A 9,430-nucleotide genomic window follows, 5' to 3' on the forward strand; every position below is an offset into this window, starting at 1 on the left:
AAATAGAATTTACTGCTGAAATTGATCAATAATGAGACAAAGAGAAATTGTTTCAGTTTCAATAATAAGTAAAAATTCATCAATATCTCCTTTTATTTTTTAATATAAAACTTAATTAAAGATAAAAATTACATTTCAAGAAGCGTAATTGAGTTTTTATAAAAACGCAGTTAAGTTTCGTCATACAAATAAAAAATTTTTTAATTTTTTTAATTCGTTTTTTTAATATTTAAATATTAATGACATTTTTTTCTTTTTTATGTATTTTAATATAAAGATATAGAAGGATGGTAGATAGAATATCGAGGCGATTAATAAACTAATATTATTCCCCTTAATGTAAGGATGAATATTATTGGTTATTTCATCCTTAGGCAATTAATCTGTGTCTAAAACGCGATCGGAATCGAACGGTCTGTCACTTGCATTGTATGCAATCTAATGTTCACACCTGGTCCTTTAGGGCGTACAGTTATCTATCTACAACTGGGTGTGGTTAGCAATGCGAAGATGCCACCTGTCTCTCTATGTGCCACTTTCTCTTGACAGCCACCAGATGTGCCGTTTCCAGACGTAGGGTCAGTGGACGAGATGTGATTGATGAGAATGCATCGTCCACTAATTTAGTCTGTAAAAAGAAACAAACCCCATTGACATCGAGTAAAATAATATATGTATATATATATATCCGGAGTCGTGTGTGCGTTTGTGCGATATACTGAGTAATCGCGGGGTTTTTATTGAATTATTAAAATGCTACCGACGTGCATGGTTGCTCGTATGTGCAGGGAAACGCATATTTCAGGCTGGATTATAAATATGTGGATGAAATTGGTATAGAAATTTCTGTTTTAATGTAATTTTAGCGAAAATATATAATTTCTTTTATTCGTTTGTGATGATTTTGATATTCTTTACTGTAGAAACTTTATGAAAATATCTTTAACAATGCTTTGGCCTCAATAATTAACTTTTAAATATCTTTTTCCTACTTATCATAATTAAATTAAAGATAAGATAAAATTTAGTGTATAAAAAGATACAATTTTTGTAAATATTTACTATAGTATTGTGATAATTAGCGCTTAAATGTTGATTTTATTAATAATATTTTTCTTATTTTAATTTATAAAAAATGTTTTTTTATAGTATTTAATATTTATTAATTTAAAATTATATTTAAAATTTAAGCTTACAGTGGTTAATATTATAAATTATTGTTATATCAGCATAACAAAAACTATTAATTCGAGCAACAAAAACAATAAACACTCCAATTATTCTCGTGATGATAATTAAGTCAAAACATTCCTTAAAACAGTATTATATATTGTATACTTACCCTGTAATATATGTCTCAAAAGTCGATTAACCATTATAAAATCCACATCGCTCTTTATTCAAATATTTGCTTTAATCAATTTTCTAAAAGGATCCAACGTTGTTCTAAATTCAGTTCATGATTCATATTCACCTGAAACACACAAAATAAAATATGGTTAACTGACTTTTAGACCATCCTATGTCTACGCAGTTCTCCAAATGAGATAATTACCGTTTAAAACACAAATTATAAAGGTCAAAGCTATTCGAGCAGTTAACTGACTTTTGAGTCATCCTGTACTGCCGAATTAACCGTGTTTATAGATTCAGAAATCATTATCTACGCTACATACATCAATTAAATTATAATTAGAATTTCTTAAATTATATTTTTATAATTTTCTGACATTTATATCCAACTTAAAAGACTTTTTCAAGAAGAGTAGGAAAAAAGATAGAACTTTCAACGTTATAATTGGACTTTGCTCTGTAGGAAACTTTATATATATATATATAGATGAGTCGTTAGTTTCCATTATTTAGTCATTCAGACATTAATTAAATGTAGGTTGGGGAAGAGTGGAGCCAAGAGAAGAGGAAAAAACAGGTTATTTTCGGACTCCACTTTTAATGGTGGAAGCAAAGGACTAAGTCGGCAGAACTCATGTCCACTAATTACGACTAAATGTCATTAGGTTGTGGACAGACAGCCAAGTTGATACGATGTCGTCTCCCAGAGATGCAACTAGGAGTCGTTTTCACGCTTTAGATTCTGTTACCAATCGTTTGTCAAGCAAACTTTCTTCTCCAAACTATCCCCATTAAGTTAAAGACTTTGTACCTAACTGTGATTTGTTACGTAAATAATTACATTTCTTCCCTAAAAAAAAGATTTTTCTCCCACACTTCTGTATAATTTAATTCTAAAACGTAAAAAGAAATTCTTCTTACAAGTTTAGATATTTATTAAGGGATTTTTATTGTTTTTTTTCTATATGGAATTTTTCTTTTGTTAGGTTAAAATTATATTTAAACTAGAAACATTCTGAATGTTAAAATTCCCTAAAGTTTTGAAGATGCGACTATTCAAATTAGGGCATTCTAAAAATAATAAAGTTAAGAAGGAATTCTTGTACGTGGTTAGGAAATTTGCACGTGGTTGTCCATGATCTTAACACTAAGAAAATTAAAGAATTTCTGTAAAAATTTTATAGAAATAATAAAGTTACAAGCCTTACGATTAGGGAATTCTTGAGAAGGTAATTTTTTTAAATACGAATATTAAAAAAAAATTTACAAGAAAAATAAATGCAGGAGTTTCATAAAAATGGAGGAATTTTTAAGCCATAAATTAATTCAAAAAATATGGAAAATTTATTTAAATAATAGTAATTTATATGGTAAATTAATATAAATAAAAATTTTAGGGAATCATTCGAAAATTAGTTAAAGAGAAGCGAGTTTACGACGAAAGAATGTATAAAAATAAATTGCCGTGATATTAGAAATTGTAAGAATTTAGTAAAATTCTACGGTTATGGTGAAATTATAATTTGATTTTTATCATTTGTACGCATCAAGGCGATAAAAGTTGTGGAGGAAATTCGACTAAATTGTCAGTCGTATAGAGAAAATATCGCGTGGAACAGGTGGTGACAGTACTACATTCAATTTACATATTGACATAAGTTGACGCTATAAAACCTTCTACTGATAGTCATTCGGTCATTTACAAAGTTCAAATGACCCTCAATGCTTGCGTATTTTCTAAATTTACTACATGAATGGCCCCAGTACCACAGTCCTTAGAGGACGGTCGACTAGAAACAATCTCCTTCAACGTCCTGTTTAGTTGCTAACGTTTACTAATGTAAAAGTTTCCCTTATTTTTATTCCCTTAACTTCGAAATTTCCTGTGTTTTAATTTGTAGAATTTTATTTAGGTTCGTTTCATATTATTTTCCTGCTTGAAAGTGTAGAAATTATGTTAAAATGTAAACATTTCTAATGGAAAAATTTTATTTTTCTCCCTCTCTCCCTTCCTTAAATTAAATTTAATTTGTATTTTTATTCAAAATAATAATAATAAAGAATTCAATTAAGGAAAATATTTTAAAAAAAATCAAAATTTATGAGTTTTTTTCCTAGCAATTTATATAAAGTAGAATGAAGAAAAGTCAAGCTTTTTAATCAATCTAACATCTTATTTACTAGAAGATCAAGTTAAGATCGAGCAAATCAAATCAGAAGTATAATGACTGGCCAAAATTGGATGTCAAAGTGGCACACGCCAAGTAAAACGTGATAATCTCAAACAGATTTGTCAACATTATGATAAATATATAAAATAGTACGTACGCGTGTACTTAGTTTCACGATAATTGTAATGTCAAATTTAAACAACTATAATTGTAAAAAATAAGTGTCAATGTAGATAATAGTCGAAACATTGATAAGAGAAATCAACCAATGGTAGATAGTTATTTTGTATTGGGACAATTTGCTTGAAATTTAGAAAGCATAATTATAGGTGTTGTCTTCAATGTTGACATACAACAGTTTGAAGTTTGTAGACAGTAATCATTTGAAGACCACTGATAAATTACTCAACAAGCAATTTAATTGAATAGCAAGAATCGTCAAATATTATTAAACTTATTATTAAACAGTTCGTGTTTGTTTTCTTCTCTTATTACTTTAATTTTATCCATTTTATTATAATCACCCCTTATTCGTCTCTTAATTTTATTAATGAAATTTATATATATGTTTTTTTTAAATAAAAAGACAGTTTTTTAATATAAAAAATCGNTATTTAATATTTTTAAAAAATCACATTTTTTTTCTGATGATAAGAAGAAAAACTTGATGGATTTTTCTACATTTAAAAAATTCTTGGGATTTCGTAAATCGAAAAATATACGGAAAATTCCAAAAGTCGTTCCCATACAATTTACATCATGATTCATTTCCTCTCACAATCGTATATCTAGAATTACAAGCATGGCAGGAAGGCTCATTACTCACAAAGCACACAATAAATAAAGGCATAGCGTGGAAGACGAAACTCCAGCAAAACTCTACAAAAATACATCTTCCAATCATCATCATTAATAGTAAAAATTCATTTTAATTTTATGAAATTTTATTTCATAATTTATTTAAAAAAAAGGAATGTAAACAATTCCAGAAAGTAATATGGCCTCACAAAGTATAGTACATTACTAGATTGAATACACCATTTATTTACTAAAGAAACTCTCATCAAGAATTGAATTTGTAAACATTTTTTACTTATTTAATTTTAATATTTTTGCTTTAAAAATTGTAATTTTTTTTCTCTTTCTACTTATATATATAAAGTAATTTTAGAAAAGTCTGATTTGATTAGTAAAGGGAAGAAAGGGGGAAAAAAAAGGACAACACGAAGAGGAAAAACGATGTATGAAGTTGTACTGTACATGAAATTTCTCTTTCCCTAGGGAAATTTAGATATGTTCATGTGTCATTAGTACAATTAAAGTAAGGCATGCACCCTACTTTTTTTACCATGGAAACCATTATAATAAAATAAATTGCGTAGCACAGGATTATTTGTTTGAAGTAGCGCATACAAGAAGTGAATTATGTCAAATTATCTACACTTATATATTAATAATAAACCTTATCTCTACTACTTTTATGCGTATGTATCCTTTAAAAAGTTTAGAATTTTCTTTATCTTTTTTCGTGAAATTTTCCACGTGTCTATAATATATATATATACATATATATATATATATACAGGATTTATTATCAGATATAATTTCTCAAGATATACGAGTCTTATAGATAAAGATAGCCTTAAGTGATGTGGAGAAGTTATTCTAGAACTATATTAACGCAATTTTAATAATATAGTAGAGCTTATTCTTAATGCAGTACTGCTTGAGGCTATCGTAAAGAGAGAAAAATATATAAATGTGTGTGTACGTGTGTGTGTCTGTCTGTGTTTATATATATTATAAGGTTATTTTATTTTAAAAAAATAGCATCAATTATTAACTTTATACATTTAGAAAATTTTTCTTGTAAAATTTACTTTGATTATTTATTATCTTTTTTTTGCCCTGTCTTTTCCTACTTTTATAATCGGGAGAACAGGTGCTTTTGCTGCCTTGTAAAAGTAATAATGGGTGAGATACAAAGAAGAATATTTTTGATAAGATAAATCATTCCATGAAATAATTTGCTACCTTTTTTTTTATTACCAGATAAGCAATAAAGACAGGTGTTTGCGTGATTTTTTATTAATTTGAATAATATTATTGTATTTTTATCCGAAGCGAAACATCCTCTTGGCAGAATTCAGGCCGTGTAATGAATAGGGTCCCTACCCTTTTTTTTATGTTTGTCTTTGACTTGTTTGTTCTGTCTGTCTTGTCTGTCTGTCGGTTTCTTTTTTATCTACCTTACAACTAATTTTTGCTGACCTTCGTCTCTAGAAATGTCTCGTCTTTTTACACTTTACTCGATAATTTTTATAGTCATTTTTAATAGGTGAATTATCTTCACGCGCACTTATTTTCGATTGTTTTTCTTTTTGTAAAGCTCCCCATTAACGACTTATCTATGAAATTTTTGTTATTTTAGATTATTTTCCCCTTCGAACTTACCCTTTTATCTACCTTATCTTCTCGCCACCTCACTCACTGTTTCAATTTGTTCATCCCGATAAGCTTATCTTTTACTAAGTTCTAAACACTTGTTAATTTGAAAGTTTCTTAGATGGAAACCTTATTATAATAAGATAAATATATAAGTAAAAATTGAAGTATAGTAGTGTTATACAAGGGTTGGGCTCGAGACTTGCTTTTGAGAACAAATCAATAAGGATAAAATTACGAACGTGACACAGATGAAGCTTGGAGGATAATTCTTGCTCGTAAATTCGTAATGCGAATTCCACACCTACTCTCACCTAATTAATGCGTTACATGGATATGCGGTCCGTAAAGATACTTAATTTTTCAGATTGAAGACATTTTTGCACGCTAAAACTCCTTTACAACGCCTTAACCTTTTAGGGAATTTAATTAATAAATAACCCTAAGTACTACTTTAGTAATAAAATACTATGCTGTAGCATAATGCGCCTTATGCTAATGGAAGGGTATTTTAGTCGTACATCTTTTATGTTCGGTTAAATAAATATTTTAAAGCGATTAAATTAAACTTTTTGCTCTCCGCTGTATTTATATTTATTATAAATATAAATACAGCGTATTTATATTAAATTAAATAGAATTTATATAAATACTATATAATTTATAAACATTCTTATATTATTTTAAATTATTATTTTATTATTTTTTGCGTGTTTTAAATTATAAAATAAAAATTTCTGTTTTGAATTTATAAATTTAAATGTTTAATTACATTTTTGTTTTTAAATTTTATATTTCATAATATTAAAAAATAATTTATGCCTCNAGTGCATTTTTTAAAAATATATTTTTTTTATTTTATTGAATTTTATTTTATTTAAAAAATTGTAATTTGATGAATTTTATTAAAAATTCAATAGAATGAATAATGAATTTAAAAAAATATATTTTAAAAAATTCAGTGAAATGTTTTTTAATAAAATGCAATGAAATTCAATGAAATTTTAAAATAAAATTCAATAAAATTCGATGAAAGTTTTAGATAAAATTCAATAAATTTTTTTAAAAATAAAATGCAACAAAGTTTAATGAAATTGTTTTTTAGATTATCTAAAAATTTCATTGAATTTTATTGCATTTTTCTAAAAAAATTTCATTTAAAAGTAAAAATTAATTTAAATGAAATGTAATTACTGTTAAATTAAAATATTTTAATAAAATGGAATAAAATTCAATAAATTCCTTTTTTAAAAAATGTTTAAAAAACTGAAATTTAGTTTTTTTAAATTGTATTTTCTAAACAAAATTTTAATTTAATAACAATTAAATTTTATCAAAATTAACTATTTTCGCATATATTTTTACTTATTAAATAAATAAAATAAAGTAAATAAAGAAAATTAGGTTTTATTAATTGCAATTAACCTACCGAACCTATTTAATTCTCTTAAAACGGTTTTAAAACAGTTAAAATGCCATTTAAACAATAAATTACGGTTATTTAATGAGATATGGATCTCGATATACGTGATCCAATTATCATATCACAAAGCTATACTTTAAATATCATGGAATATTCAAGTATACAAGAATATATTTAAATAAAGAATATTTGAAGCTAATTAATGAGAATATTCTAATTAAATACATCAAAATATAATGCCTTAAGACAGAACATTTTAATAAGGAGCATCCTACTTATTTATAATGTAAGATACGAATGTTACGAGAGAACTTACGATTAAATAATAAATTTAAATAAATAATTTACGGTTATAAATGTATTCTTTTATATAATTAAAATAAATGATTGCTTAAGAAAAGATCTTAAAAGTAATTTATAGAATAAGATGTATGGTAAGATATGAGGTTAATTTATGGAAGAACTTAGTGTTAATAGGTTTAAAAATACGCAGAATGTTAACATCGTTGCATAAATTATGTTTTTCTATAAAAAAAATTAAGATCTAGGCAATAAAATGTGAACCAAACCCACGTCTGTGTATTAAACTAATGATATAAACACTTAAACGACAGATATTCGGTGTACATACATGAAGTTTTTGGTGGAATTGTGTATTAAATTCGTCTAAAAAGTTAGAATTAGTAAATATTATATAAAATATAATAATCTCTTTATATAAATAAAGAAATCAAGATCTAGTGCTATAAAATAGGAACCGAACCTGCGCCTACAAGTTTAAACTAATACTTCCGAACACTTTATTTATGAAGTTTTCATATAAAACTCGTTCAAAATGAAGTCTTAAAAGTAAAATATTTTAGATAAAGCTAATAAAGTCGTAAATTGTAATGTAATAATTATTATATTTACTGTAAATTAATATGATTAATTTAGCACGTGTAGAATCAAGATGAGAACTGGATGTAAATACTGTATCTACGTTCAATAAAAACGCTATAAATATTCAAGTTAGCTAATTCCTCCTTTAGTTATTCCTAGGGTGGTCCAAAAATCAGTTAACAGTCGTACTATTATTCAAATTTCCCAAGAATTTATCCTTTCACCAGAACAGAAGAACACGCAGTTAACTGATTTTTAGACCACCCTCTAAGGACTTAAAGGCGTTTAAAGGCCGGAAAAACTTTATTTATATTTAAAATATTTATTAAAAAACTTATAAATTAAAATCTTACGAGGAATAATTGTAGAGGAAATGGTAGAAAAATTAATTATTTTCACGTGTAAACGAATTTGCATGTAAATGATTAAATCGAATAAAAATTTAAAGTAATTAAGAAATTTTTGACGTTGTAAAATGTTGAAGAGTTAAAATTCTACTTATTCAAGTATTCCAAATTCAGTAATTAAAGTTCAGAACAATGTAATAATCTTATCATTGATATAAGAATTTTAAATACCAAGGATTCGTTCATTAAATGGCTGTTGGTGAGAGAATATCTCATTCCTGGCATGTTTGCTACAGAATAGCATTTATTCCTCCAGGAAAAATTTTCATAACTGTTCACTCGAGCATTTTCTCTCTCTCTCTCTCTACGATTAAATTTCTCAACACTTATCGTGCCGTTTCTCAATTAAATAACGTTATAACACTTATCCAATAATCCTGATTACGAGTGCTACTTTAGTAATAATGTCGTGGAATTTTCTAATATTTTATACATATTTTTAAAATTTTAAGCCGTTCCTTACGTCTTCTCGTTAAAATTACGCTTAAAATATAAAGTGTTGGCATTTTACTGGAGAGATGTCTGAATTAGCATTAAGGATTCCTTCATTTTCCTTAAATTTCCTTAAATATATACATAAATAACTTATAGATCTATATGTAAAATTTTTAATGCTTTTTAACGTATAAAATTTAAATTTTTTGGCTGTAAAATTTTAGCTTCCTCTCTATTTTAATGGTAAATAAATGCATAAAGTAAAAAGTAGGGCATGAATATGCGTGTACTAAATAGGTAAAATAGCAACAGGT

At 26.2% G+C, this 9,430-nt stretch overlaps 1 long non-coding RNA gene across 1 annotated transcript; it reads right to left on the reverse strand.

Annotated features, from left to right (window-relative positions):
• Positions 1-205: 205 nt before the first annotated feature.
• Positions 206-9,154, reverse strand: LOC111639986. The gene is made up of 3 exons (XR_002759193.1): positions 8,305-9,154; positions 1,343-1,474; positions 206-628 (listed from the first exon to the last, which is right to left on the reverse strand). It is a non-coding gene; the product is annotated as an uncharacterized LOC111639986 (long non-coding RNA).
• Between the last annotated feature and the right edge of the window lie 276 nt (positions 9,155-9,430).

This window comes from Centruroides sculpturatus, unplaced genomic scaffold (assembly GCF_000671375.1).
Source record: "Centruroides sculpturatus isolate CEXI.00-Female unplaced genomic scaffold, Cexi_2.0 scaffold1441, whole genome shotgun sequence".
NCBI classification, from domain to species: Eukaryota; Metazoa; Arthropoda; class Arachnida; order Scorpiones; family Buthidae; genus Centruroides; species Centruroides sculpturatus.